Source organism: Prunus avium, chromosome 3, assembly GCF_965620075.1.
Source record: "Prunus avium chromosome 3, drPruAviu1.hap1.1, whole genome shotgun sequence".
In the NCBI taxonomy this organism is placed as follows: domain Eukaryota; kingdom Viridiplantae; phylum Streptophyta; class Magnoliopsida; order Rosales; family Rosaceae; genus Prunus; species Prunus avium.
Window position 1 is genome coordinate 4,306,924 of NC_142286.1, and position 6,000 is coordinate 4,312,923.

The window sequence follows — 6,000 nt, forward strand, 5'->3', positions numbered from 1 at the left end:
TTCTAAATCAAAGGCCTAGCACTAGGGCTTTCATTTCAAGCGAAATTTGTGTGTTTATCTATGCGAATTTACTAGACAAACTCAATAAGACAAAAACATTATATGATATTTGAATTTTAAAAATAATTAGTTAATTAATTAACTAATCGGGTTTAATTTAAATCACAGAGCCCAAGAGCCCCAAGGCCCAAGGCTAACCTTTTGATTATTTAAATGTATATTATTTAACCATAACACACCTAATTCTCACATATTATTCAATAAAAATAATATATATAGAATATCTTCATAGTATAGCCGCGCGGCTATACTCCGAAGAATACAATATTTTAAAAGTCCAGCCGCCCGCCTATACCCCTTAAGTAGCTCTCTTTTTTAATTACTTTGATTAGTACTTATGTTTTACTTAGTGATTATTAAAGGAGAAAAGAAAAAAGAAAATTTGAATTACTATTTATTAAGTAATACAATTCATGAAGTTAATCAAAAAATGCAATACTAATTATTCACTAAATAAACAATTATTCAAATATAATTACTAAGTTAACTAATTAAATGAGGCAAATATATTATTTAATTACTGAAAATAAAATATAACAAAATTAATTAACCTAAACATCCTAATTTTATATATATTTTTTTTCAAATGACCTCTCCCGACAAAATTTCGTCGGCAAAGGTTTTTTTCGTCAGGAAAAGTCTAATCCGACAAATCTTTGTCGGCATAGATCTCTGCCGACAAAATTTCGTCGGGAGAGGTGCTTATGTGTATTTTTTTTCAATTTTTTAAATATTAAAAATATAAAATAACTTCTTTACTTTTGTTTTTTTGGCCTACTTCTTTAATTTAGTATATGTAATTAAGTAATATGTTAGCCTTTTTTAATTACTCTAATTAGCAATTACCTTTGAAACAACAAATAGAATATTGAAATTAAATATATGGCGTTTGATACAACTTTTTCTAAATCAAAGGCCTAGCACTAGGGCTTTCATTTCAAGCGAAATTTGTGTGTTTATCTATGCGAATTTACTAGACAAACTCAATAAGACAAAAACATTATATGATATTTGAATTTTAAAAATAATTAGTTAATTAATTAACTAATCGGGTTTAATTTAAATCACAGAGCCCAAGAGCCCCAAGGCCCAAGGCTAACCTTTTGATTATTTAAATGTATATTATTTAACCATAACACACCTAATTCTCACATATTATTCAATAAAAATAATATATATAGAATATCTTCATAGTATAGCCGCGCGGCTATACTCCGAAGAATACAATATTTTAAAAGTCCAGCCGCCCGCCTATACCCCTTAAGTAGCTCTCTTTTTTAATTACTTTGATTAGTACTTATGTTTTACTTAGTGATTATTAAAGGAGAAAAGAAAAAAGAAAATTTGAATTACTATTTATTAAGTAATACAATTCATGAAGTTAATCAAAAAATGCAATACTAATTATTCACTAAATAAACAATTATTCAAATATAATTACTAAGTTAACTAATTAAATGAGGCAAATATATTATTTAATTACTGAAAATAAAATATAACAAAATTAATTAACCTAAACATCCTAATTTTATATATATTTTTTTTCAAATGACCTCTCCCGACAAAATTTCGTCGGCAAAGGTTTTTTTCGTCAGGAAAAGTCTAATCCGACAAATCTTTGTCGGCATAGATCTCTGCCGACAAAATTTCGTCGGGAGAGGTGCTTATGTGTATTTTTTTTCAATTTTTTAAATATTAAAAATATAAAATAACTTCTTTACTTTTGTTTTTTTGGCCTACTTCTTTAATTTAGTATATGTAATTAAGTAATATGTTAGCCTTTTTTAATTACTCTAATTAGCAATTACCTTTGAAACAACAAATAGAATATTGAAATTAAATATATGGCGTTTGATACAACTTTTTCTAAATCAAAGGCCTAGCACTAGGGCTTTCATTTCAAGCGAAATTTGTGTGTTTATCTATGCGAATTTACTAGACAAACTCAATAAGACAAAAACATTATATGATATTTGAATTTTAAAAATAATTAGTTAATTAATTAACTAATCGGGTTTAATTTAAATCACAGAGCCCAAGAGCCCCAAGGCCCAAGGCTAACCTTTTGATTATTTAAATGTATATTATTTAACCATAACACACCTAATTCTCACATATTATTCAATAAAAATAATATATATAGAATATCTTCATAGTATAGCCGCGCGGCTATACTCCGAAGAATACAATATTTTAAAAGTCCAGCCGCCCGCCTATACCCCTTAAGTAGCTCTCTTTTTTAATTACTTTGATTAGTACTTATGTTTTACTTAGTGATTATTAAAGGAGAAAAGAAAAAAGAAAATTTGAATTACTATTTATTAAGTAATACAATTCATGAAGTTAATCAAAAAATGCAATACTAATTATTCACTAAATAAACAATTATTCAAATATAATTACTAAGTTAACTAATTAAATGAGGCAAATATATTATTTAATTACTGAAAATAAAATATAACAAAATTAATTAACCTAAACATCCTAATTTTATATATATTTTTTTTCAAATGACCTCTCCCGACAAAATTTCGTCGGCAAAGGTTTTTTTCGTCAGGAAAAGTCTAATCCGACAAATCTTTGTCGGCATAGATCTCTGCCGACAAAATTTCGTCGGGAGAGGTGCTTATGTGTATTTTTTTTCAATTTTTTAAATATTAAAAATATAAAATAACTTCTTTACTTTTGTTTTTTTGGCCTACTTCTTTAATTTAGTATATGTAATTAAGTAATATGTTAGCCTTTTTTAATTACTCTAATTAGCAATTACCTTTGAAACAACAAATAGAATATTGAAATTAAATATATGGCGTTTGATACAACTTTTTCTAAATCAAAGGCCTAGCACTAGGGCTTTCATTTCAAGCGAAATTTGTGTGTTTATCTATGCGAATTTACTAGACAAACTCAATAAGACAAAAACATTATATGATATTTGAATTTTAAAAATAATTAGTTAATTAATTAACTAATCGGGTTTAATTTAAATCACAGAGCCCAAGAGCCCCAAGGCCCAAGGCTAACCTTTTGATTATTTAAATGTATATTATTTAACCATAACACACCTAATTCTCACATATTATTCAATAAAAATAATATATATAGAATATCTTCATAGTATAGCCGCGCGGCTATACTCCGAAGAATACAATATTTTAAAAGTCCAGCCGCCCGCCTATACCCCTTAAGTAGCTCTCTTTTTTAATTACTTTGATTAGTACTTATGTTTTACTTAGTGATTATTAAAGGAGAAAAGAAAAAAGAAAATTTGAATTACTATTTATTAAGTAATACAATTCATGAAGTTAATCAAAAAATGCAATACTAATTATTCACTAAATAAACAATTATTCAAATATAATTACTAAGTTAACTAATTAAATGAGGCAAATATATTATTTAATTACTGAAAATAAAATATAACAAAATTAATTAACCTAAACATCCTAATTTTATATATATTTTTTTTCAAATGACCTCTCCCGACAAAATTTCGTCGGCAAAGGTTTTTTTCGTCAGGAAAAGTCTAATCCGACAAATCTTTGTCGGCATAGATCTCTGCCGACAAAATTTCGTCGGGAGAGGTGCTTATGTGTATTTTTTTTCAATTTTTTAAATATTAAAAATATAAAATAACTTCTTTACTTTTGTTTTTTTGGCCTACTTCTTTAATTTAGTATATGTAATTAAGTAATATGTTAGCCTTTTTTAATTACTCTAATTAGCAATTACCTTTGAAACAACAAATAGAATATTGAAATTAAATATATGGCGTTTGATACAACTTTTTCTAAATCAAAGGCCTAGCACTAGGGCTTTCATTTCAAGCGAAATTTGTGTGTTTATCTATGCGAATTTACTAGACAAACTCAATAAGACAAAAACATTATATGATATTTGAATTTTAAAAATAATTAGTTAATTAATTAACTAATCGGGTTTAATTTAAATCACAGAGCCCAAGAGCCCCAAGGCCCAAGGCTAACCTTTTGATTATTTAAATGTATATTATTTAACCATAACACACCTAATTCTCACATATTATTCAATAAAAATAATATATATAGAATATCTTCATAGTATAGCCGCGCGGCTATACTCCGAAGAATACAATATTTTAAAAGTCCAGCCGCCCGCCTATACCCCTTAAGTAGCTCTCTTTTTTAATTACTTTGATTAGTACTTATGTTTTACTTAGTGATTATTAAAGGAGAAAAGAAAAAAGAAAATTTGAATTACTATTTATTAAGTAATACAATTCATGAAGTTAATCAAAAAATGCAATACTAATTATTCACTAAATAAACAATTATTCAAATATAATTACTAAGTTAACTAATTAAATGAGGCAAATATATTATTTAATTACTGAAAATAAAATATAACAAAATTAATTAACCTAAACATCCTAATTTTATATATATTTTTTTTCAAATGACCTCTCCCGACAAAATTTCGTCGGCAAAGGTTTTTTTCGTCAGGAAAAGTCTAATCCGACAAATCTTTGTCGGCATAGATCTCTGCCGACAAAATTTCGTCGGGAGAGGTGCTTATGTGTATTTTTTTTCAATTTTTTAAATATTAAAAATATAAAATAACTTCTTTACTTTTGTTTTTTTGGCCTACTTCTTTAATTTAGTATATGTAATTAAGTAATATGTTAGCCTTTTTTAATTACTCTAATTAGCAATTACCTTTGAAACAACAAATAGAATATTGAAATTAAATATATGGCGTTTGATACAACTTTTTCTAAATCAAAGGCCTAGCACTAGGGCTTTCATTTCAAGCGAAATTTGTGTGTTTATCTATGCGAATTTACTAGACAAACTCAATAAGACAAAAACATTATATGATATTTGAATTTTAAAAATAATTAGTTAATTAATTAACTAATCGGGTTTAATTTAAATCACAGAGCCCAAGAGCCCCAAGGCCCAAGGCTAACCTTTTGATTATTTAAATGTATATTATTTAACCATAACACACCTAATTCTCACATATTATTCAATAAAAATAATATATATAGAATATCTTCATAGTATAGCCGCGCGGCTATACTCCGAAGAATACAATATTTTAAAAGTCCAGCCGCCCGCCTATACCCCTTAAGTAGCTCTCTTTTTTAATTACTTTGATTAGTACTTATGTTTTACTTAGTGATTATTAAAGGAGAAAAGAAAAAAGAAAATTTGAATTACTATTTATTAAGTAATACAATTCATGAAGTTAATCAAAAAATGCAATACTAATTATTCACTAAATAAACAATTATTCAAATATAATTACTAAGTTAACTAATTAAATGAGGCAAATATATTATTTAATTACTGAAAATAAAATATAACAAAATTAATTAACCTAAACATCCTAATTTTATATATATTTTTTTTCAAATGACCTCTCCCGACAAAATTTCGTCGGCAAAGGTTTTTTTCGTCAGGAAAAGTCTAATCCGACAAATCTTTGTCGGCATAGATCTCTGCCGACAAAATTTCGTCGGGAGAGGTGCTTATGTGTATTTTTTTTCAATTTTTTAAATATTAAAAATATAAAATAACTTCTTTACTTTTGTTTTTTTGGCCTACTTCTTTAATTTAGTATATGTAATTAAGTAATATGTTAGCCTTTTTTAATTACTCTAATTAGCAATTACCTTTGAAACAACAAATAGAATATTGAAATTAAATATATGGCGTTTGATACAACTTTTTCTAAATCAAAGGCCTAGCACTAGGGCTTTCATTTCAAGCGAAATTTGTGTGTTTATCTATGCGAATTTACTAGACAAACTCAATAAGACAAAAACATTATATGATATTTGAATTTTAAAAATAATTAGTTAATTAATTAACTAATCGGGTTTAATTTAAATCACAGAGCCCAAGAGCCCCAAGGCCCAAGGCTAACCTTTTGATTATTTAAATGTATATTATTTAA